The sequence below is a fragment of the Cupressus sempervirens genome, chromosome 3 (genome assembly GCF_028749045.1).
Source record: "Cupressus sempervirens isolate cs-2001-9-10 chromosome 3, ASM2874904v1, whole genome shotgun sequence".
NCBI lineage: Eukaryota > Viridiplantae > Streptophyta > Pinopsida > Cupressales > Cupressaceae > Cupressus > Cupressus sempervirens.
This window is the reverse complement of record NC_143120.1, coordinates 112,395,798-112,423,456: the sequence shown is the minus strand read 5'-3', so window position 1 is coordinate 112,423,456 and position 27,659 is coordinate 112,395,798. Positions and strand designations below refer to the sequence as shown.

Here is a 27,659-nt window from a genome sequence, read left to right as displayed (position 1 = left end):
ATGGAAAAACAAAAATATCTTGATGGAAATGGAACTACCAATATTGACAATGATCATGATGAACTAGTGCATACTAATCTATAGCCCAATCATAGTTGTGCTAAAGTTGAGGTAATGTAACAGTTGTTGTAGAAAAATATTTAATCTTTTGCATTCTTTACTTGAACTATATTAACTTTACATGATGATTGAACCACATGCAGACCAACCATATGAAAACAAATCAAATAGAAAAGGGCAATGTTTATAGTGATTATGTTGATTTTGAAGAGGATGCACATGATATTTATAGTACAAGCAGTGCTAAACTTGAGGTGAGTGCTATAAAAATTTACATTTCCTTGATTTGAATATGATTGTTAGTTGTTTCATAACTAGAAATAGTCATGAAAATGTACATGAATGTATATTCATAATCAACTTCAATGGTTATTATTACCTCATATAGTGTACATTCATGTTCATAGTCTTTCATAAGTCATTTCTCTGAATCTCATCATTAAAATACCAATATTATTAACTTATTTAACATTATGTGAGTGTCATTAATTTTTTACAAGAATATTTTACCTTTAGCAATGAAAAATGAATCTTTGTCATAAGTACTACATTAATATTTCATTTTATATTTTTGGCCTTTCATTACCAATGTAATCTAATATGTTATATTTTTTTATTCTTATAGAAATGTTCTAATAAACTCAAAGAAGGGGATAAAGTTAAAGTTTTGGATCCATATGATGGTCATGTTTTTGGTATTGGGATTATTCACTCCTTGTCTATTTTGCATGGAGAAAATCTAAATAGAACTGGAGAGGCCAATGTAAATATTATAATGGTCACACATAATGTACCACTTTCTGATAAAGATAAAATAGATGGAGTTGTTCATCTCAAAGAAAAATAGGGAACCTTCACACAATGGTCACTAAATTATTTGGGGAAAGTGACATAGCTGATCAATGTGTTATCTATTAGAAAATTTGGCTCATTGCTTTATATTGCAATATTTTTAATGTGTTGTTCAAATATTTTAATTATTGAGGTGTATTTGAAATATTTGGAAACTCTTAGACAATTTTGACACTTTTTATCATATTTACATGTATACTTTATAGAAAATTTTGACATATTATTACTTACACATATTTGCATTAAAATATTTATCCCATTATACCTTTTATGTTATCATGATATTGAATCAATCTTCTAATTTTAGTGTTGTTCATGCATAATATTTTCATTTCCTTTAATGTTTTAGTTCAACTCTAGTATCATGTTTTTTTGTATTTTTAGATTTATGGTATTGAATAAATTATTCATTTCATAAATATATTTAGTACTAATTAATAGAAATTAACAAATTAATTAATTAATTAACTATCAAATTAATGACTAATCAACTACTAAATATACTACCAAATCAACTACAAATTTTACTACGAAATCAACTACCAAATATACTATCAAATATGCTACCAAATATGCTACCAAATGTACTCACATGAACTACCAAATTAACTACCAAATCAACTACCAAAAATACTACTGAAAATACTACAAAATCAATACTACTACCAAATAAACTATCAAATAAACTACCAGATATACTACCAAATAAACTACTATTTAAAAAAATTGACTACCAAATGAAGTACTAAATAAACTACCATTTAATAACAGTCAACAACCAAGTCAATGACTGAATTAATGATTAAAATAGCTTAGTCATAAATGTGGTTGTTATATTAATGATCAGCAATAAACTACCAACGATCATGTGATCAAAATTAGTCATATATCTACAATTTTTATTACTTTATTTAGTCATATTGTTGTTTTTGTGCCAGTGGATATATTTTTTCTTAACTTTGACTTGTTGAGTTAGTACCTACACTAACTTGTAGATAGGAGAGGAGTGTGACCCAAAAAAATTAGTAAGTATACTTATTCACACACACACACACCCTCAATATACTAACCGTAAAAATTTGCCTTAGGGCAAGATTCACCCAAGATCGTAGAACTCAACACAAGCACAACTATAGACCAAAAATGAATATGATCTATTACTTAGAGTATGTCTGAATACATTGCTTTGTTCAGCATGTTTAGTATGTACAAACACACTACGAGTGCATGTATATAAAGGCCTCTCAGCAAGCACCTAGAATGTATCTAGAAACAACCAAGAGATAAGATAAGCATTGAAAACTAAGCACCTTATCTAACATTCTAGATGAATGGATAAGAATGACGAGGTGTCATATGTCTATAGAAGACTCATATGTTGTAGACAACATGTGCTTAAAAGAGGTGCATACCCCTATGATGTCAACATGACAACTCACAAGAGTGCACAAACTCCTAGGTGACTAATAAATAAATATTAAAATAAAGCATTAGCCTAAGTAAACTTAAGTGTAAATAGTAAATACTTATTTACACCAACACCCCCCTTTAAGTGCAACTTAGGGGAATTCCCTTAAGCTTATGACTACTAGGATGAAATGCATAATGGGTCCTAGCTACTAGGCCATTTTAGGTACCCATGTACAAAATGCAAATGCAAATCTCCCATAAAGTGGGAAAAGAGGGAAAACCACATGGGAAAAACCCTCCCCCAAAAAGAGAGATGAAAAGGGATGCATGGATGGATGGAGTAATCAAGACCCCCCCATTACGACATACATCAAGTATATACAAAAGAAAAATGGAGAAGAACAAAACCTCCTAAGAGGAAAAAGTCCCCCCCCAAAAGGAGAAGGAGACGAGGTAGTCCCCCCCCTAAAAGTAGTGTGCCTATCAATGAAGAATGCTCTGATGTAGAAGTTGATCCACAACCTCTGAATGATGTTCCTCCCCTTTGGAAGAAACAAAAGAAATGGTACCTGTGAGATACATCCCCTGGATGGAGAAGGAATCTTTATGATGACTGGCATCTTTGAAACCTATTCAAATGTCCCTATGTCAATACTATGATGGCTTCCTCCAAAGCTACTAAAGAGAAGTGCAGATCAAACAAGGAGTGAGGTAGAACCTATCTCAAGAAAATGATTGTCTTCTCAACTAATAAAGAAACCTCTTGCAGATGTTGTAAATGAGTATCCACAATCATGCCAAACTAAAAAGATTGATCATGTAGAAAATGGACTTGAGGGTTAGAGAGGGCCCTCACAAAAATTGTAGAAGAATCCTCCTCAGCAAAGAGAAGTGATAGATCATCAAAAATTCCCCCATATCAGTTGTGTGTGACTCCAAGAATAGAGTTGTAATGTCTAGCAAGAAGTCATCATTTGGAAGACCATGAGTACCCTACAATGTTGAAGTACATGAATCAGTCACTATGGAAATAGAATTTTCCTCAAAAAGAAGACAAATGTCATCAATAATGTCTCTCACATCTTCAATGTGAGACTCCATGAATAGGCCTTCAAGTGTGGGAAGGAAGTCATTGCATGAAGGTAGTGTAGGAAGACATTAAGTATCTTGCTGCACTAAATCCAAAGCATCTATGGTTGGAACAAGATCAGTAGGAGCAATAGGAGGTGGAGGTGTGATCTCATCTAAAGAGGAGTTAGCTACAACTAGAGGTATGAGATCTTTTGGGAATGGAGGAATGTTTGGATTGCCATAAGTCTCCCAAAGATGCATCTAATTATCATAATGATCATATAGCTTAAGGTCAATCATTAAATCTAAAACCTCATAATCCATATATAGAAAGAGAATAGTAGCAAGGAGGATAGAAGTCTCAAGATTGTATTCAAGTCCTCTCACATATGGTAGTGCATTGTGCTAACTGAGAAATTTGATAGCAATTTGCCTCCATTCCTGATAGTTATATGGGTGCAACTAAATAAAATATGCCTCTTCCATGATGGACCAATCAATGTAACCTGCAAAGAATCAAAGAACTCCCCCGAAAAAGATGTTGTTGGTACTTTATATGTGGTGCATGTACAATGTGTCTCTTATCAAAATGAACAAAGTAGACCTTTGATTTTTCTTTTTGCAACTACTATTTGAGGTCTAAGTTTGGAACTAAGCACTATAGCTAAATTTTGAATGCAATACAACGCAAAAAAGGCCCTAGTTCTGAAAGTGAGATTTATATCCACACAAACCTAGTATCTAACTACAGATCTAGAAAGTAGATTAAAAAATATCCACTTTCAAAAAAAATGGAACATAAAAAGGTGTCCTGATGAGCCCGTATGGATCATTTCAAGTTGCAAAATGTAGGATTGAGTAGGTATAGTCACCAAAAGATGTAAATTCTAACAAATCCTTGCACCAAACTAGAAAATAACACACCAGTGGAAAATTTAGGAAATTCCACCCAATTTTTTTAAAAATTATACCTAAATTGGAGTCTAAATGTTTGAGATATGAGCTCGCAAAGTTAGGCTTCCAAACCAAAAAGTAATCTCGAGAGGGGTATGGAGCAAAAAATGAGATGTTAAAATTGATGGTCAAATGGTTGTCATTGCAGTTGTAAAATGGATGGGTATGATGGTCAAATGGACATCAAATTTAACCCAATAAAATGATGACATTAGCAAAAAATTTGGGCCCCTTACTGATGTGGCAAATGAAGGGGCTGTTGACTAGGATTTTCATACAGTATGGCTATACATGTGTCCTATATAGATTTGCTAACATGGCAAAAAAGTACGATCCAGCTATCCACGTGGAAGACATGGAATTTTTGACTAATGTGTTACTATTGTACATGTGTTAGCCTATGTAGATCTAACTAGGTGCTAAGTAAGCAAAGTTTTGCATTTCAAAAAAAGGTAGGAGTCTTAGGATGATTTAGCACTATTCACCTATACTCTTGCATGGCAGAGGGGTTGAATGTGGATGTGGACAAAAAATTAGAGCAAGATAAATTTGTGACAATCACCAATATATGCTCTCAAGAGCTAGAGATGCTGGGGGGATAGAATTCTAATGCTGGTTATCCCTTTTGTGATGGTTGGAAGGAGTTTCAAATTTGTGGGCCACCAAAAGATAGCAACTAGGCCGAACTTGATCTCTGTGCCAAAACATATGTGTCGTTGTCACCAGTTTAAAAAGCATTCAATAGAACTTTGTTTGAAATATCCCAGATTGCTACGGAGATAGTATGTGAGGTAGTTTAAATAGAAACATCTACAAGGATAACTCCAAAAAGCCACCAGAGGCTTAATGGATGTTACTGCTGGTGGGAGTTGGTCAGTTGGGAAACTATGCCATGGCTGGTATAAAAATGGTTGGATTTGTTCTTTTGCTGATGAAAATAAGCTACCAAATTTTTGGGTAGTTGTCAAATGATGCAATGTGACACTTAAAAAATAATAAAAGTTCACCAAAATGTACCTATGCAAACTTGCAGGGCTAGGATCTAACAACTTGGTACCTACAATACCTATAGTGCAAATCAGGGCCTCTAGGATCTTATTTGCAAAAAAATATTGCCTCACGATCAACTATGGCCAAAGTAGCCAAGTTTCTAGTTGATCTTTACTGATTCAACATTCCAAATGCAATGGCAAGGTCAGATCTAGCTCTAGACACTTCCAATTTCTATAGTAGGCTAAGGTGTTGAAGCAACAATAGTCTCGAATGGCTATGTGATGAGAAAATCTCCAAGCTTTGATACCATGTAATAATTTTCCTTAGGGAAAGATTCACCCAAGATCATAGAACTCAACACAAGCACAACTGTAGACCAAAAATAGATATGATCTTTTACTCAGAGTATGTCTAAATATATTGCTCTTTTGAGTATGTTAAATATGTACAAACACACTAGGAGTGCCTATATAAAGGCCTATCCAACATTCTAGATGAATGGATAAGAATGATGAGGTGTCATATGTGTGTAGAAGACTCATGTCTTGTAGACAACATGTGCTTAAAAGAGGTGTAGACCCCTGTGATGTCAACATGACAACTCACAAGAGTGCACAAACTCTTAGGTGACTAATAAATAAATATTAAAATAATGCATTAGCCTAAGTAAACTTAAGTAAATGTAAATAGTAAATACTTATTTACACCAACACTAACTCATGGTTGAGACCAATAGTATATCTCATACTCCCTTGATCAACATACATAAATCTGTGTGTGTGTGTTGATAGGGAGAGTATGAGATATGTATGGAGATGTATTGTTAAAACAAAGTGTTATACACAAATAGTTTTGAAAAAGGTTTTGCAAAGTAGGAGAATTGTGTATATATCTATGTCTATATGGGAAGTATGAGATATATATGGAGATATAAGGTTGAAATGAAATGTTATACACAAATGGTTTTGAAAAAGGTTTTGCAAAGTACACTGAGGAAGAGTATATATTTAGAGGGAGATATGCAAAGTTTTCATTATGTATATTTTTTGAAGCACATGAATGAGTTTTTTCTACTAATTCCAAAGGGGGAGAATGTTACTCTTATAAGCATTCAAAAGTTGTCATTAGTGAAAATAGAATGGTTAGTGAGTTTTGAAGAGTTTTTTTGGTGAACATAATTACACTGCAATAGTAAAGTTACCAAGTATAGGAAGATTAAAGTGTGAACACTAGACAGAATGATTACTGAGTGTAATATATATATTGAGAAGGGACACATACATTGAGAATATATTTATTAGCCAAGTTGAGTGATTACTATATGACAACATCTTTCCTAAGCAAGATTATGTAATTTACCAAGCTACACAAGATAACCCTAAGATATTGTTAATTCACTTAAATCAATGAATTTCTATTTAGGAAAGCATGTTTTCAAGATCAAGGATAATATTTTGAAAGATTTTTCAGGAAGATAGATTTGATTTTTATTATCCCAAGGTAGAATGTAGACTAGTAATATAAAAGGAAGGTAAATGAGATGATAGGGAAGAACATAGGCTATTGATCTTGATCATGTTGGCTCTTGATTTAATAGAGTTTAAATAACTAGGTATGCAAGGCAAGAATGCATCTATGGGCAGCTATCTCCAATAATGGACACAATTCACCAAGAACCTAGGCTAGCTATAAGGCTACACTCCTTCACTTCAGGCTTTGCAAAACCTAAGCAAGTGAACCTCTTTTTTGGAAATATAGATGGAGTAAGTAAGAGGGGGTGTGAATGAGTTACCACAAAAACAAATCCACAAATCCCTTAGATGTCTTATAAACTTACTTACTATTGTCATTTGGTAGCCACTCAAAAAAATGTTGTAACTCAGTAGATGTTAACTTATTATTTATTCTTTAAGCATTCACAAAAATTTAACATGCATGCATAAAAGAAATAACATCAACACAAGAGACACCAGATTTAATGTGGAAACCCAATATGGGAAAACCCACCAAGCTAGCTACCAATTTTCACTCTTCTAAATTGAGCCCTATTAGGAGCCAACCCTGTTAAACATTACAAAACACACTATGAGGTGTGACCTTGTTAAAGGATTTAATCACCCTCTAGGAGTGGCCTTGATAGAGGACTTTAGAAAACTTAAATAGAACCATCCACCTTGTTAGAGGATTTACAAAAATGGTTGTTGAACCAACTCTATTAAGAGATTTAGGAATTATTGTTACAATGGTTAGAAAGTAACAGTAAGTGACCTAAATGATATGCAGTTAAACTTTTTTGTTATAGATCTATGTTCTACTTCACTAGATCCTCTCTGATCGAATAGACCTTTTTTGCTCTTTAAGGATATCTAATCATTATTCAAAATTTGATCACACTTTTCTCTTCATACAATTAACTCACATGAATGCTCGCTCATTACAATTTAGATTTCACAACTAAACCTTTTATTTATAGCTTATAAATTGTCTAGTTGGCTCGTTTACAAGTTACAATTATCAATAATCATTACATCAGTCAACTACAAACTTTACATGAAAAAATTAAACTTTATTTCCCAAAACAATGAAATCCTTCATTGGCCAACCCTACTTGATAAACACTACTCCAAAAATGATTTCAAGTGTTAACCAACTAAAGCTCAATAAACACTACAAATTCTGCAAAATTCTTTGGAGATTGAGTGAACTCGGTAAACACTAACTTTCCTTTACTGACCTTGTGAGCTCAGTAGAAACTAACTTCTACCATAAAATTCTTCAACGCCTAAGTTAGCTTGGTACAAATTGTCTCCACAGTGTAACTACTAGGAACACTCAGTAGACTCTATAAATCACTTTTCTAACCATTTGAGTTTGGTAGACTCTATCTGATAACTAATATGACATTTGTGTAACATCAAAGACAACACACAATTGAACAATTGTATCCAACAATCTCCCTCTTTGGCATTAATGGCAACACAACATGTCATAGTAGAATGAAATTTGAGAACAAGTCTTTATCTGAAAAAATATTCCTCCCTCTTAGATTTTATTCTAAAAACTTCTCAAATATAGTATTCTCCCTCTGTGAAGAAATTACATAGCTTCTTATCAAACATCAAACTCTCCACAAACAAACTCAAATTTCAGAAAGATATGACAGTATACTCTCCCTCTTTGACAACACATGCCAAAGACAACACAAACCAAATGAGTAGCAATGTACTTTCAGTACGGATTCATATGCAATGATTTGATGACTATGTTGTATCAATTTAAAGATCTTCAACTTGATACCTATTGATGAATCACTAAAACTTCATTTTAGTGAGCCTCAAATAGGGGAATGACCCCTAACTTACCTTTTAGATACAAGAATGCATCCTTAGGTAATGGCTTGGTGAATATGTCAGTAATTTCTTCCTTTGTATGGACATATTCCAATCTGATCTTCTTATCCTACACCAATTCTCTGACAAAATGATATTTTATTGCAATGTGCTTAGTTTTTGAATGCATTACTGAATTTTTAGATATGTTGATTGCACTTGTATTGTCACAAAACATAACAATAGGTTATTTTATTTCCATCTTCATGCCTTCCAATAATTGTTTGAACCAAACAATATTTGAACAATTCACTACTACTGCAACGTACTCTTATTTAGCTATAGATTGGGATGTACAATTTTTATTTTTACTTGTCTAAGAAACCAACCTCTTTCCAAGAAAGAAAACTCCTCCACTTGTACTCTTTCCATCATCAATGTTTCCTACCCAATCTATATTAGTAAACACTTTCAAATCTAGATTACCTCCAAATTTGTACCACAATCCATAATCTTTACTGCCTTTCAAGTATCTCATGATCCTTTTGATTGACATCATGTGATTCTCTCTTGGTTTTGCTGAAAATCTTACTACAATACCAACTACAAGAGCAATATCTAGCCTTTTATGAACTACATACTATAACTTTCCAATCATTGATCTATATAATGTCTGATCTATCTCTTTAGATTCATCATCCTTGGTAAGCTTTAGTCCAGTGCACATAGGATTTCCAACTAGTTTGCAATCTTCCATACCAAACTTTTTGAGTATCTCCTTGATGTATTTAAATTGGTGATGTAGATACCACTCTTACTCTACTGAATTTGAAGACCAACAAAGAATTTAATCTCACCAAACATAGATATTTCAAATTCCTTGTTCATTTGTTCTAAAAATTCTTTGCATAAATCATCATTCCATATAAACAAAGTATCATCCACAAATATTTCTACTAAAAATATCTTGTTATTTTGTCCTTCCTTGATATACAAGCTACTATTATCATTAGTTCTTTAAAAACCAATATGAATAAGATAGTTATGCAATCTTTCATACCATGGTCTAGGGGCTTGTTTTAGACCATACAATGCTTTGTGTAATTTGCAGACCATGTCCTTCTTGTCTGGATCAACAAAACCTTCAAGTTGTTCAATGTATACTTCTTCATCGAATATTCCATTAAGAAATGCAAATTTGACATCCATTTGATAAACCTTAAATCCTTTGTATGCAGCATATGCAAGTAAGGTTTTGACACCTTCCAATATTGCAACAAGAGAAAAAGTCTCTCCATAGTCTATTCCTTCTTCTTGATAGTATCCTTTACATACCACTCTAGCTTTGTTCCTTGGCACCTTACCATCTTCATTCAACTTATTTCTGAATACCCATTTAGTTCCAATCACATTCTTATCTTTAGGCCTAGGTACAACAGTCCATGTTTTGTTATTTTCTATTTTCTCTATCTCTTCATTCATAGCCTCAATCTAATTTTCATTTTCTAATGCATCTTTGACATTTCTAGGTTCAAAATCAGCAAGTAAACAAGTACCTTTCAGCTTACTTCTTGTCATAGTACCTTCATATTTATCTCTAATGATTTGATCTAGTGCATGATGTCTCCTAACATGCTTGGATAATATAGGTTCCTTGCCTTTTGAATGAATTGCATTGTTATCCTCTTGCACTTCAACTTTAGGTTCTAGCTATTCTGGTTGATCTGACTATTGCTCGAGTCCTTCAAACTCAGTAGACATTGGCTCGGTAACATCTGACTATGACTCAAGTACCTATAGCTTGGTTTGAACTTCTTGCAACTCAATGACTAAAGACTTGGGAGTAGAAGATTCCTAATTGATAGATGTATCTAGCACTGTATCAAGTTCAATGAAAACAAATCTCTTGTAATCTTCTAGTTCCTTTTTTCATTCTTCTTTAGTCCTTTCTAAAAACTCATTCACAAGCACCAAAATATCTAATACCAATTGTTGAAAATATAGATGGAGTAGCTGAGAGGGGGGGTGAATCAGTTACCACAAAAACAAATCAACAGATCCCTTAGATGTCTTATAAACTTAGTTACTATTTTTATTTAGTAACCACACAGAAAAATGTTGTAACTCAATAGATGTTAACTTATTATTGATTCTTTAAGAATTCATAGAAATTTAACATGCATGCATAAAAGAAATAACATCAACACAAGAGACACTAGATTTAACATGGAAACCCAATATGGGAAAAACCACCAAGTAACTAGCTACCAATTTTCACTCTTATAAAGTGAGCCCTGTTAGGAGCCAACCCTGTTAAAGGTTACAAAACACACTGCAAGGTGTGACCTTGTTGAAGGATTTAATCACCCTGCTAGGAGTGGTCTTGCTAGAGGAATTTAGAACAATTCAATAGAACTATCCACCTTGTTAGAGGATTTACAAATATGGCTATTATACCAACTCTATTAAGAGATTTAGGAATTACTGTTACAATGGTGAGAGAGTAACAATAAGTGACCTAAATGAGATGCAACTAAATTTTGCTATTATATATCTTTTTTCTACTTCACTAGATCCTCTTTCATCAAATACACCTTTGCTGCTCCTCAAGGATATATGATCCTTTTTCAAACTTCACTCACACTTTTCTCTTCATACAATTAACTCACTTGCATGCTCACTCATTACAATTTAGATTTCACAACTAGAACTTTTATTTATACCTTACAAATTGTCTAGTTGGCTCATTTACAAGTTAAAATTATCAATAATCATCACATTAGTCGACTACAAACTTTACATGAAACAATGAAACTTTATTTCCCAAAATAATGAAATCCTTCATTGGCCAACCCTGCTCGGTAAACATTGCTCCAAAAATGATTTCTAGTGTTAACCAACTGAAACTCAATAAACACTGCAAATTCTACAAAATCCTTTAGAGACTAAGTGAACTCGGTAAACACTAATTTTCCTTCGCTGACCTTGTGACCTCAGTAGAAACTAACTTCTGCGATAAAATTATTCAATCCCTGAGTTAGCTCGGTAGAAACTGTCTCCACAATGTAACTACCAAGAATGCTTAGTAGACTCTGTAAATTACTTTGTTGACCATTTGAGCTTGGTAAACTGTACCTAATAACTAATATGACATTTTTTTAACATCAAAGACAACACACAATTGAACAATTGTATCTAACACCTCTTAAGATCTGATTATGTGACCATTGCAATGAGCATAATCAAGATCTAGAATAATAAATGAAACCCCTAAATCTTCTATACTTAACTGAGAAATCACAAGCATGCACTAGTACATTTGAGACCATTTTTTGACCATTATTGGTTGAAATTTTGGTTGGTCGAAAAACTTCCATAGCCATGGTGCAAGTTCTGTCAAGAATTGGTTGAAATTTCGACCAATTAAGGTAGAAATTTTGACCAATGAAGGGAGAAATTTTTGACCAATAAAGGTAGAACTTTCGACCAATAAAGGTAGAAATTTCGACCAATGAAGGTCAAAAATTTTGACCAATGAAGGTAGAAATTTTGACCAATGAAGGTAGAAATTTTGACCAATGAAGGTAGAAATTTCTACCAACGCATGGGTGTAATTTTTTTTTAGGCATTCTATAAAATAGTTCACATACCTTGCATATGATATGACATTTTGCATGCATCTTGCACTCTCTCATTCGGCTGATGATGGAGAGTGGTCTAAAATGATGATGCTAAAAAACACACACAATCAATTCCAAAATGAAATTGCATTACAAATGGATTGTAGAAATCTGATATTGTTAATTTTGCATGCATGTCTACCAAGACAATCACAACTTAAACATATATATTTAAGTTTATATGTTTAAGTTGTGATTGTCCTGGTAGACATGCATGCAAAATTAACAATATCAGATTTCTACAATCCATTTGTAATGAAATTTCATTTTGGAATTGATTGTGTGTGTTTTTTAGCATCATCATTTCAGACCACTCTCCATAATCAATCATCAGTCGGATGAGAGAGTGCAGGATACATGCAAAATGTTAAATCATATGCAAGGCATGTGAACTATTTTATAGGATGCCTAAAAAACATCAATAGTAACCATTCTTTCCTACTCTTATCAGAAATAGTTCCATCAAGATAGCTCAAGTCCATACCAAATGTCTTAATGATTGAGTTTCTATATATAGTAATCTTATTTTAGGGCACCAAAATGGGTTTTATCCCCTCACACAAGTAAACAATCTATTAAAATATCCTAGATTTGTAATTATAAATCTTTGCTTCGAACAAAATGCCACAATCAAATTGTGAACTAGAGAATAGTGCAAGGCCACACAGGCAATTACTTCCCACAAATACTACGATAAGAAAAGATAATGCTCACACACTACTTGAGATCTGAAACAGAACAAGCTTCAGCAATACATTGCAATATATATATATATATATATATATGGATCTTTTGGCACTGTCACTAAAATCATTTACCTTCTAGGTAAGAACATAAGTTTGTTTCAATATACAAATCTTCAAAAGGAATTTCATATCAGAAAATAAAAGTAACAAAAAATAAATTAAATTGCAGTGCACTAGGAATAATATAGCACATAATGAGTACTAAACCTCAATTGAACAAAATACTATACAATAGCTTCAATAAAACTGATGCTACACATAAACCATCACTTGTAGCTTTTAAAAACTTTTGCTTTTACTGGGTGAAGCTTTACTTTTTGCCTTGGCAAAGTCAACCAAGTCTTCAAACAGCTTATCTTCAAGTTTAACTTGTTTGCTGGAAGTTAAACATTGTTGTGGATATGCATCATTGTAAGTTCCATCATGAATGGAGATGTTTTGTGTCCTTGATATCAACTCATCATGTGTTGATTCATTGTAACCATGCATAGACTGGCTAGAACCCAAAGCTTGTTGCTGCTAAAAAAACTGTTGTCTCTGATTGTACTTTGTTGGAGGAGGGGGAATAACTATTATAACATTGCTATCATATATGGGAGGTCCTTGAAAATTATCTACACCTTGTGATGTATTTTGTGCTTGCTTCACTTCCCAAAGAGCGAGAGGAAGGTTTTCAGAAGTCTTTTGTGCTGATGCCTTTGAATTCTATGATTGTGGCCCATATAACAGATATGCCAATCAACAAGTATGCCCCTCATATTTGCATTGATCTCCTATTGAATTGTTTCAATGTAATAAGGTAATGCTCATTGTTTTAGCTGAAAAAGTAATTGATGACTGTAAGTATTAATCAAAAGAAGCCTCAAGAAAATGTCACAAATTTAGTCTAGATTGACACATGAAAACCGGTAACTTTTTTGCTTCAAGTACCTATATTACTTCATTTAACCTTAGAACATTAACAAAAAAATGCAATTTTTAGTGAAGATATTTATCAACTAAATCTATATCTAGCACACCAAATAAAAATAAAGTAATTCATAGCTTCCTCTATAGAACATTGTAGATCCATCCAAGGATCTACAGTTATATGCCTAGAACATTGCAGATCCATCCAAGGAGCTAATCAAGAGTAACTCCATTTCTAGATAACAACTTGACTATTAATTTCCAGTCTGAGTTGCATGTTATTTCAAAAGAGAGTAAAACTAAATTACTTGATTAGGTAGTTGTAAGTAACTGGTATAACAATGCCTTACAGATTTTATGTAACTGTTCTGTAATTTCACTGTTGGCTAGTTAAAATCTTGTCTTCTGTGGGATGAAACTTGCTGTTTAACGTGGTCAACAGTGACTTCACTCACAGATTATTATCGGCATCTTAAATCCCAGTCTGATTATGAATGCTATTTTGGAAGAGGTTAAATGCAGTTCTACATAAGAAGAGAACTTACTCACTATTTGGTGAGATGAAATGACAAATCAACCTGAGATTACAATTCTAAAATATCATATGATGGACTTCTAATTAACATGTAGTAAGAAAACTTTGACACCTTTGCTCAGTGAAAGGTAAAATATCCATGTCATTTTTACATATATATACTTAAATGAGCATAGAGGAACCAGCATGCAATATAAAATTGAAATACTAGGATGTCACCTAAACACAAGTAGTAGACACTGTATCAAGAATTGTACTTGCCATGTACCGGTTTGATTGTAATCTTATACGCCTTGGTTCAATATCAACTAAACTTTTTTCCCAGAACGTGTACACTGATGGATCTGTCACCTGAGAAAAAGAACTGCTAGATCAATATATTATCTACACAATTGTAAAGATTACCAACTTGACAAAAAACACAAAAATAATTAGTCAACTATTCTAACTTAGGAGTGTATAGATTATCACCTCCCATCTTGTTATAGTGTCAAGCGGGTAGATTCTCAATGTTTTGAAGGTATTGGGATCCAACATCCGAAGTCCATCCAAACCAATCTGTAGAAAGACATAATTCAGATAAGCCTTTGTAATCAAAATGACTAAAGAAAGGATACAAAATATATATGGATTACTCAAGTAAACTCTGAACTACAATTCCACATTACAGCAACTACAGGAGTCAGTGTTTGGAATAATAAGACATGTAATAGATTCTGGAAGCAATAAAAACAAGTTTTTTCTCTATTAACAAGCCACTGTTCCTTGGGTACAGTCATAACCAATACCTCTGAAATGATAGTTGAGTTTGGCTCTCGATTGATCATGATGTAGGAATCTTAAGGAAGTTGTCTACTATTCTTTTCACGCATTTTCTTCCTTATTTCATAGTTTTTAGGTTCAAATAACCGGGCTGGTGTTTGTAAGATAGTGATTGGGGAAAATGATTGAAGACCTCAAAATATGAAAATAGGAAGACCTACAACCACTAAAGTCAATTACTAATATAATGGTCAATTACATGAATCTGAACTAACAATGTATTTTACAGAAACTAGTGAGTTGTTGGCATAGGATGACAAGAAATTTAGTTGGATTCCACTATAAACGTTATTTGCTACATTTTGAGACAATAAAATCATCACCAAGGTCTATTTCATAATTACTTACTAACATGCTCCTTAAAATGATTAGATCACAATCAATCACTAATGACTCAAACACGTAAACACACTATCTTTTTTGTATATGGCAGACTTAGTTATCAGATGAATTCAATAAAAGAACTGAGTTGGTCTTATGTAAACTCGGCAGTTGACAGTAGAAACCTTGAGTTGCAATTTGATGCTACAAGAAAGAGTCATCCTTAATATGATAGGTTTGCAAAAAGAATTGAAGGAGAAAGTTTAAATATTAAACACTGAATATTATAATCCATGTATGACACACTAGAAGCAAAAATTAATACACAATAAGGGAATGCAAAGAGATTAAATGTACATGGTGAGAGTGCCAAAGTAGTGTGCTAAGTACAGGCTGCCAGAGGTATAAACTTGTATGCATAACTTTCATGACTACACATTAAAGTATCATGCTGCACTAAGAGTTAATATATGTGTGTGTATGTGTGTGTGGGAAGGTACAATCACCCTTTGAAAAGAGATAGTATAAATGCAAACAGTTGACATGCCAATGCAGTGTGCTATAGTGCATAGTCTGCCAGAGAATATTGCACTGTATAAGTAAATCTCAAAAACACTTGTAATAGTGCACATACCACATTAAAAGCCTGCCATGGAAGATTTCATGATTGTGGAAGCAACAATACACTCCATTGGTAAATAGTAACTCATTCAATTTCTCAAAGTCCCAAAGTTTACAAGTTAAAAACTAAAAAAAACAATTTCAAATGAATTCAAACTTTGTGAAAGGCACACAATTCTAGATCAATAAAGAAACTAGAAGTGCATAACAGAGAGTGAATGCTTCTCAATCTCAACACCCTCCCAGCCCTCCCAGAAACCACTAAAAAAATCCTTTAAAAAGTATATCCATTATTTCTCCTAAAAAATGGGAAAGAGTTAGAGATCACATTATCAATTACAACTTACTTGTGGTTGTTTCATGTGAAAAAATTCATGAACTCTTAGTCCATTCTCTGCAGTCCTTTTTTCTTTATATCTTGTCCACTTTTCTATAATTGAACTTGATGCATCTGTTCCAATTTTTTCATAAAATTTGAACTCTCCAAGCCTTGAAAATTTCTCCAGTATATCAGTAGTAAATGTTGAGAAAATAGGAGGTGATACCAATTGAGTCTCATGTGCTTATTGTGAACAAACCAATCTCGATCATAAGAGAAGTGATTAGAGATTATTATGAAAGGGTGCGACTGAAAAGAGAGATAACTCACGTCATTTACAACATGACTAATCATTTCTAATGAAAGCTGTCAAAAGGTAGTTCTATCATTCAACTCAGGATGATTGGAAGAACTTATTATATTTTGTATCTCACAATGATCACTCTGTAAGAGAGCATATTGCCTTTGGCACCCATTCAGTGCAGGCATATAAAGTCTAATATCAGAAACGGCATCATCTTTGAGTATATTTATATTGTCATATTAGACAACTTATCACATTATTTAGAGCATAAATATAAAGTTATATCAGAGACGGCCTGCACATTTGCAAATTCTTACTTGTATATCAGACACAACGAATAGTACAAGGTACTGAGAATTTCCTCAGTCATTGCATGTAATTTTTTGTATATCAAAAATAGCAAATATATATCATCTTGATTGTTATGCAATCATAATTATTTTGATCTGAACCATACTATATATGCATTTGGAATTAAGAATCATTCAAATATTACTTTAATACAAGAAACTATTTCTATATTCATTGAATTGTGAAGAATTCAAGTAGTATCTCATAATCAGAAACATAAGGAAATTACAACCACCAAATTATGTGACTGAGAAGTGAGTCTGCAGAGTCTACAGTTGCTCATTTTACTATAGACAGCATTTTCCTAAGAAGCTTTACCCCAGTCAAGAATTGATACTCCAATGAGACATAATCACAACCACTAGTTTTCTGTCCACCAAGATCCCTGCCAATATTTGAAGGTTGCTCAAATATATTTTTATCTACATGGATGGTTCCTCAAATGTGATGATCCCTCTCACTATCTGCTATAATTTTTCTTATCATTTTGGTTTTGAGTTATTGTGATTGAATATTCATTAAAAACATATATTAAAATGCAAGTGCAATTCTGTTTGACAACAAAAATGAGCAGCATATATCTTCACAATAAAATACTGTTATAAAGAACATTAAGCATATATGAAGCTTCTAAATATAATGGAGGTTACAAATCTACTATAACAATTCTCCCTTTATATGAAGCTGTATATAGATATAAACATTATAAGCAATTAAATATATTATTCAATTACTATGAAAAGAAACATTTCACTTAACAAAAACTAATATATCAAGTACCTCCATTTGAAGAAAAATTATCACTTGTTGCTCGAACATCATGGATACTTATTGATGAGTAAGTCTTGACAATAAAGATGCCTATTTTTTGAATCTCTCATGTTTCCTTTTTGCATTCTGATCTTCTTGGAGAAGTTCTTCAATCTTTGTTGTACTCTAAGAGTTGTTTGAAGTAGAATTGAAAAATAATATATGAGGAACACAGAAAAAAAATATAACTAGTACCATGGCCATATTAGCCACATGTAATTAACCTTCACCTGACAGAGCTATAAAGTTGAGTCAGCATTTCCTCTTTGGCTTTCTCAACTTGGTAGAGCACCATAGCCTGTCAATCATTGAAGGACAAGTTAATACTCATGAGAACCATATAGAAGAATGCCTATTTCTGTAGTGCTTTAATGCAAGGATGTTCTAAGGTTCTTACTTTGAGTACATTTGCAGCAAGACTATTCACAATAGCTTCCACATAACCACATACTTCCTGAGACATCAACCTCAACTCCTCCTCTGGATCAACTGGTCACCTGGCCATTGTATCCTAATTACAAAGAACATGAATAAACTGAACATTAGCTTTGCCTCAGTATTTAATTTGTGTCTTGTTAGATAAATTAAGACGCATCATGATCAATCAACCTTACAGAAGGAAAAAACCATTCCTAGCATTTTCATTAAATAATTAATAGAAAACCAGCACAAATGTTTTTTACCACATTACATAAGTTTGTTTTAAGAATGCAGACTATAAAGCATAGAGCTACTACAATTTTATTGTAAAACAACTATGAGAAATAAATTGGCACATTGTTGAAAAGTCATGTGAGCTCCATATGAATGGATATTCCTAATAGTACATGAGTCTGTGTCTCATCTCACATTCAAACTCAGTGACCTTCATTACCTAAGTTGAATTCCTTCTAAAAGGTAGCAACTAAGAGATAAAAAGATTTGTATGTTTGATAATTGACAATAGTTCCATAGGGCAGACTAAAGGGGAATATGTTTGTCCATCTCACATTCAAACTAAGGTTTTGCATATCATCTCCACAATTGATTCATTGTCTTTACCTTCAAAATTTCCCTCACCCATGGACTTACTTGGATTAATGTGCACGTTTGTCAGGCTAGAAATCCTACTTCCAATGCAAGAGGACTTCTCTAAAGGTAAGTTCAGCATTTTGGACATGGGCATTAGAGCTGAGATACTATGTTCCCAGCTTGACTTTTGACTGTATGAAATGATTCCTGAGACAATTTGGCTTAGATTCAGAGAGAAAATTAGGACTTGAATTAGAGTTGATAGTCTTGTTTCTGGCACGGGCATCCTTGAACCTGAGGAGGAGCATCTTGGCAGTCTCTTTGCCCCTCAAAAGGCAGGCTACTTCATCCTTTGTAGTGTCAAAGGTGCCCAACAAACTGATCTTTTGAATGTTCAAAACATTTGCGGAGTTCAAGGATTGCTTCTTCTCTCAATTTAATGTTTCCTTGTTTAGCTTCTTCTTAATTAGAATACCAGCAATCTGTTGAAGTCAGTTTCTCAATGAGATATTAGATGATACACATTTTATTATCCTTGTCTTTTTGGCCCACTACCAAGAAATCTCTCTTCCAATTGTGGTAAAACTTTGTACATCCCAAGCAGGCTTGACAAAGCAAGGTTTCATAGACCAAAAAGCATGTAGAAGCCCAAAAACAATTCCATAAAGGAAAAAGCATTCCAGCCTAGCATGTATAGAAGATATAAAATATTAATTGTGAGCTATATTATTTCTTAAATTTCTAGAGGCCTGTATGATTTACTCTATGTTCTTCAAATTCGTATATTTGCACTTGTTTTTCTCATCAAACTCATTCTTTGAATATCGTGAATAACCTTCTTTTCTTTGCACTTAGTTAGAGTAGCATCTTATTGTTGGATTAACTGTCAACATTTTCTTTTGAAATTTGTGAGATGGCTTAACTCTTTAAGTTCGCTCACCAAGTCCACTCGCCATGTCGGCTCGCCGAGTCAGCTCACCAAGTTACCCCTCCAAGTCGCTTGAAGCAAAGAAAAATTTGGTGTATTGTGCAAGTCTAAATAATTCTATCATTTTATATTTATAAAAACACTTACTTGGAAACATAACGAAGTGTTCTCACATGTTGGTCATAAAATTCATAATTACATGAAAATAAAAGACACCATTGTGCAAAAATTAAATTTTCTCAAGAAAATAATTATCTTAAGCAATTTTAACATACTCATCCTCCTCTCCATTACTCTCTTCTATATCTTCTTCCATATTATCAGTGTAGTTTGGATCATAGCTTATGTAGTCCAGAGCAAGTTCCAAAATTGTATCACAATAAACAACCACATCTCTAGCACAACATAGGAAAAAACTCTCCAATGCCTACAAATTGCATCTTTAAGGTAATTATTTACAGATTTTTGAATAATCATGGTTTTCTATTTGAAGAATGAAATCTGAAGATGCATTTCACAAAACATACATATACTTTTAATATAGATGATATGAACTTTTAAAATGGAACCACTAATGTTAACAAATAGTGTGAGATGAAAATACATAATTTCTCTACAACCAAACTCTTTTAACACCTACGAGCTATATTCTCTTAGCTCCTCATCAATTTGAGATGCACTTTTACAATAGTTAATAAGTAGGGGAACAGTTTCATTTAGATGCGGTCCAAACCTGTACCCAACAGCTCGACTGCATGGGGAAAGGACATATATTAGAATAAGACTATAGCTTATATAGCTAAAGGCCATTGATGATACATTGATGAACACGTGGAGTACAAGATTAAAAAATGGAAACAAAATATAGAATCGCATTTTTAAGTAACATAAAATTTCACAAATATTATATTATTTTTATATTTTCTATATTAGTTACAATATTCAATTATTTTTCAAAAGGCCTTCACTTTTTTAGCTTCTAAAACCATTTTTCCCATAAGAACCAACCATTAACTACCCAACACGGCAATATATTATTAGTAAGTAGGAGATATTTTCCACAGCAAGTCAAATTATGATATTGCTATGCGGATTCAACTTTGTAGATTTTAAGTCAAACTCATTGACCCATGTTTCATGAGTAATAGTTCACAAGGACTCATCTTTCATGAGAATGAATGGAACACTTATCACTCATTGCAATTAGATGATGCTCATAGGTGGTGGATAAGCTAATATTATAATTTATTAACTATAAACTAACACTATGGATCATATACAAACAAAAGACTAGTAGACTGAAAATGTGTTCTTAGCAAAAATAGTTGTCTATTTATTTAATGTGACAAGAATGTATTCAGAGCCATGCATGAGAATCTCAAAAGAAGTTCAGCCTTCACTATTTGACTGTCATGGCTATACTAGGATAACTGTGGTACAAGGGGTGAATTGATAAATGTGTCCCTACAATTGGGATTGACAATAGCAACAAATAAATAAGCAATATTTGAGAGATATTTAAACAACATAGATCACCTAGAAGGCTCTTAAGGTTGGTGCTAGATGACAAAATCAGAGGTTTGAAAAGCATAGTTGAATTACTAGTCACAATGGGAAATAGAGGCTTGTTGACTACCGCTTGGAGAGCTAATGTGGATCCAGAATTGTAACATTTCTTGTTCCCTATACATGTGATTTGAGATATAACAATGCCTTAATATTTACTATGAAACTCAGTCTTTGCTTCTTTATAGTTAGTTCTACAATTTATATTGCCAAAGCATTGATGAGAAATATCATTCTGTGTGAATCTGTAATTTCCTCAAGTAATCTGGTTCCAGATGTTTGGTGTAACAAGATCACAATGTACTAGTCATTTGAGTTCTTAGTTTTCAATATTGGAATCAAATTACAGTGTCATTCAAACTTACCATATCTGAAGGGATATAGTGGCTGAAAGTGCATATTAGATTCGTGGCACTGAATATAATGGCTGGTAATTGCATATTAAACCCCTGTAGGATAATATCAATCTTTTTGTTGTAGATCATACTTCATATCATACCTTCAAGTGGTCATTTACTAGTCCCAAAGTGGTCTACAGTAGCCTACAATAGCTATCTAACTTTTGGATGTGATACATGTTGATTATATGGCATTAAAACCTATGGATTGAATTGTTACAGTTTGATTTGTGACTGATAATAGGTCTGTAATCTCTCTTTTTAGTCTTAGCAGTAAACAATAAACTCATATTTTGCCATATCATTTAGCTATACATGTTTTCATTCATTGCATAGTCATTTCCTTTAATCATTTGTAATCTGTTATCATAAACAAGCATCAAAGTGAACTCAGCCAAAGTCAGATCAAAATTGCCGAACCTAGAAACATCACCATTCCTGGGAGTCCAAAACATACATCAAACCAAACAAAATGGAAAAATTGGATCGGGTTTGGGTGGGGATCTTTCACAATTACTTATTGATGCTTAATCTATCTTGTGGTCTTGAGGATTTGCAAAACTTCATGGAAATCAAACTACCATGTTTGAATTAGAAAAGAATCGGTGTATAAAATAATAGCAATAAAGAATATAATAGAAAGTAACTGGTATGCAAGTATTCTTCTATTAATCTCCATATAAATTTGTTAAGAAGATGCAGTAGTAATGGTCGTCCCTCGTCAAGTATGCCAATCGCGAGATGGATAGACTAAGGGTTCTACTCAGAGGCTCATTCCATGCCCTTGGCCTTGGTTGAGGAAGAATATCTTTGATCCTCTTAACAAGGAACATAAGATTAATATTTATTTATTTGATTTCCATCAAACATCATATTTGGGATCAATTTGAAAATGTTTGATAGAAAGATGCACCAGTACTGGTTTTGTCATTAAATACGACAACTACAAGATGATAGATGTCCTACCATTCTCATGGCCCAAGGGGCCATATGACTTGGACACTCATTATGTGCCCTTGAGTTTAATTGAGGAGGATAGTCTCAACTCTCCCAACATCATATCAAGCTTTTCCACCGAATTCCTAATATGGTCAGCTATTAGAAGTATGTAGTGAAATGGATACAAGTGAATTTAGGGTGTTCTGTTTTCAATATCATTTGTATAATGATCATAAATCCTTGATACAATTTTCTCTAATACTATTTATAAATAACTTGTGTTGTGGGACTTGTTATTTTTGGGCAAAATCCAATATATCCCATAAAGAGATCATTATGCTGCTTGTGTAGGAGCCCCATCATTCTGAAGAATCATACCATTTTTGGTAGGCACCTAAAAGGAAATTTCCATAAGGATTTGATGCCTTCCATTGGTTAAGATAAAAATTTAAAATAGATCTTTGAGGAGTGACTGCAGAAGATACTTGAGCAACCGTAACACAATTATTGTTGTTTTCTGGAAAGCCTTAAAGCATCTACAAATGTAGCAAACTGAGGCAGGCAATCACATTTTAATATGCAATAACAAACAATTCATGCACTCTCTTAGATTACCATACTCAAGGCCCTAGAGCCATTGGGCTCTAAAATGACAAATAAAACTTCAAACTAAGAACATGCAGCATGAAATTAATTACTAACTAATGTCATTATGCCAACATCACTGCTGCACTACATCCTGGAATAGTTTAACAATATACACTACTTCAAAATGGCATTTAAAGTATGAGATCTAGAAAGAAAATTTAGGTAACAAAAATGAGGGTCAATCTCAAGGTCAACGTTTTACCCTGCCATTTGGCAGAGTCAGTCAAATATATTCAACCTGCCCTTGAAAAACATGAGATTTGTTGAACATCCTTAAGATTCTTTTTTTTTTTTCCTTACCTGTAACTTGTGGTATGTAGAATAATATTGTGGATATCTTCCATTTGACCCCCCAAAAGCTTCCTGCCATGTATCTAGCAGGACCAAGATCTTTTCTCTAACATTTAAATTAGGCTACAAAATAAAATACAAATAAAACCCACATAAAGGACTGCTGAAAATATGCACTAAGAGCACAAACCGAAAATTGTTTAAGCTACAACCCAGAAAAACATGTGCAAGTTACACAAAAGCTTTTTTTATAGACCTTTTTCTTTACTATCTTGACCATTTCATGTAGCACACCTCTCTCGGCAACTTGCAAGTGAACAGTATCACCACAATTTTTTGTAAGTGTCTCTAATAGCTGCAAAAATAACCAGGAAAATATTAAATCAAAGTTATCCATCAAAGTCAATCATAAATGAATTCTTACTATAGTAAATTTTTTGCATTCAGAATTCAACCAAATATCTCAGTAATGATAACTTAAAATAAATCAAAATGTATATAGAAATTTATAATATTATTCAATACTAACCGTCAGAGAAAGAATTTGGATCTTAGGATTCTTGTTGGCAATCGTTTCTTAATTGCTTTGATTACTTCCTTTGCTTGTTTGTTCCAACAAAATCATATTGACCAATATAGACCATTGATTACTATCACCATATCCAAATGTCCATTTATAAGAAAGAATTTAGAAGACAGAGCTGTTAACGTGCTTTATAAAAACCATACCAACATCTCTTATGAGAACTCTATTCATATAACAAAGATGGGATTACATTCTCCGAACATGGACTACCATTAATGCGTAATACAGAGCAACTACCAATCAAATAATGTCAAATTGGATTTACAAAAGAGGATAACAGTGTATCAATATTTGCAAAGCATAATCAAGAAATCCGAACCTAAGGTGGATTAAATCAATTTAGCATGATTCTATGCCTTGTAACTCAAAGATGAAGGTATTTCCAAATATTTTGTATGACTTCTCATGTTAGACGAAAGATTATACAGACACATCTTATAAATATAGCCAAGATAGAATATATGACAAAAGGAGTAAGATTTCTTTGTGCCATTCAAGGTTCTTGGATAGGCAGCATGAATAAAATGAAATGCTTTCATTTCCTTAAAAATTCTTGAAATCCATGTTTGATTGTGACTACCATACATGTTGATCTGAGCATGCCTGTCTCCCAGTTACTGCTATGATATAGTTTAAGATTACTACTGTAACTGATAAGTGGTGATGTAGATGAGAAAATTTGGATAACAGTTTCTATATCTTAGGTGTTTAGAAGCTTCACTTTACAATTTAAAAAATGGTTCTACCATACATGCTGTTTTATTTTGTGTCATCTTGAAAAACATTGGATCATTCATGTAAACAAACCTAACAAGCTCTCTTGTGTGTTTATACTTAAGTTCTAACGGTTCTTTCTAGCCTGCACTAGAAGACTCTTCTGAAAAGTAATTCAACATTATAACATAATTATGAGCTGTAGAAGCATCAACTATACCAAATCCTTACATAGCTGAAAACTATATAACCCATCACTGAAAAGTGATCAATATTACTCAAAAGATGCATTTGTTAAAACCATTGATTGATCAAAAGATGCACATCTTGTTTCCAGCTCGTATTGTTTCCATTTCTTAATCTATTAATTCTCTGAGCTTGATTGTTCTAACACCATGCATAATGCTTTTATTGTTCCTTCCTAAATAGGCTCTGAAAGGTATCAGAGAGAAGGTGCATATTGTAACTAAGTTTGGATTGACTTGGAGTAATGGAGAATTTGGTGTGAAGGGAGATCCTGCATATGTTAGGGCTGCCTGTGAAGCAAGCCTCAAGAGGCTTGATATAGACTACATTGATCTTTATTACCAGCACAGGGTGGATATTACTGTACCCATAGAAGCTACTATAAGTCTTCGGATTCCAAACCCTTAACCTTGCACCAAAATACTATTTTGTCATGGCGCTGTAAGTTTTAAGATTCAAAATCTGTACTACTGTGACAAGTTTTTTATTTTAATCTTATTTATAAAATTTTGGGCAATGGTTTTTCTCCAAAAACTACATAGTTGAATCTTGAATTTGATTTGATGTGAGAAATATATTTTACATATCAATTCTTGAGATTGATAACTATGAAATATTTTCTATAACAACTCAAATTGTGATTTTACTACAAGGATTCAACTATGTGGTTTTCTAGTGAAACGTATTGACACAAGTTATTTTAATAGTGGTTCACAAGAACTCATTTTTCATAAGAATGAATGGAACACATAGTACTCATTACATTTAGATGATTGTCATAAGGTGAAGCATTAAGCCTTTCCAAAAGGTCACTAAGTGCAATGCTACTCCAACTTATTATCATGAGAGATGAGTTCTTATGAAGCTAATGTAACATGAGTCAATGAATTTGTCTCAGAAAAAACAAAATCAAAATTTCAAACCTCTAATTTCACTAGAAAATATGTGTCTAATAATCAAGGTTGTATGGCTTTGGAGGGAAAGATTGTATCCCTCTGGCTCTTTACCGATGCCTAGCAAAGCATAAGAAATCTAATAACAAGCAAATCAGTTTTCCTTTTATACAGATGGGTGAACTGAAGAAGTTGGTAGAAGAGGGAAATATAAAATATGTGGGTCTGTTTGAAGCCTCTGCTTCAACAATCTGTAGGGCCCATGCAGTGCATCCAATCATTGTTGTGCAGCTTGAATGATCTCTCTGGAGTAGGGATTCTGAGGCCCAAATTATTCCCACCTCTAGGTAAACGTTGTGACGATATAATACCTCAACAGTTAGTGATTCAATGTTTACTTTATAGATTGCAGAGAACTGAGAATAAATGTTTGTGAATTGGGTTCACAGTATATACCAAAAGTTGAAGTTTTTAATAAGATTTTTTTTTTAACTTTGTTCCATTTGAACTTAGATAAGGAATACAAGCTTACTTATATTTATTTTATTTTATTTTATTCCATTCATAGGGAGTTGGGGATTGGGATTGTTCCATACAGTCCTTTAGGCATGGGTTTCTTCAGCACAGGAGGAAAACTTCTTCAAAGTGTGACAAATAATGACTTCATAAGGTAAAGGATAGGATTTTTTTTCCATTTAATAATTGTACCATTTTAAAGATGATCTAATGTTGAGTTCAAACATTGAGACTGAACAACAAAGTAAAATCTAAACAAAAATCTACATGACAAGACTGACAATAAAGGTGAAAATTAATTTGATTTGATTTTGTCATTGTTGATTGTTTCATATCATAATAATTGATCTGTTAAACAAGGGAATCCAAGGTTTTAAGGTGAGAATCTTGAGCAGAACCAAGATCTATTACTAAAGCTAAGTAAGATCAGTTTAAGAAAAGGGTGTAGCCCAAGCTAGGTTGCTCTTGCATGGGTTCAAGACTAGGGAAATGATGTTGTGCCCATTCCTGGAACCACCAAGATGAAGAACCTGGATGATAATATCTTCTCTCTTGGTAAAATTGACAGCAGATGACATGAATGAAATCAAAGCCATCTTTCCTGTAGATGCTACAGCTGGAGACTGACACAGAGCTGTTGATTTGCAATTGACCTGAATAAATTCAGAAATGCCCCCATACAACATTCTCCATTGAATTAAAGCACGTAAATGTTTGTGTTCCAGAGTAGAACATTTGCAATTGAGCTAGATGAATAAAGGGCTCTGAAGAGTTAGCAGCGTTAAAAAAAAAAGAATCTAAATAAATGGATTTTTTAGCCTTGTACTATATCAGTT

The 27,659-nt window shown here is 33.1% G+C and overlaps 1 pseudogene; it reads left to right on the top strand.

Annotated features, from left to right (window-relative positions):
• Window positions 1-27,450, top strand: LOC149565032 (putative aldo-keto reductase 3; annotated as a pseudogene).
• Window positions 27,451-27,659: the final 209 nt, after the last annotated feature.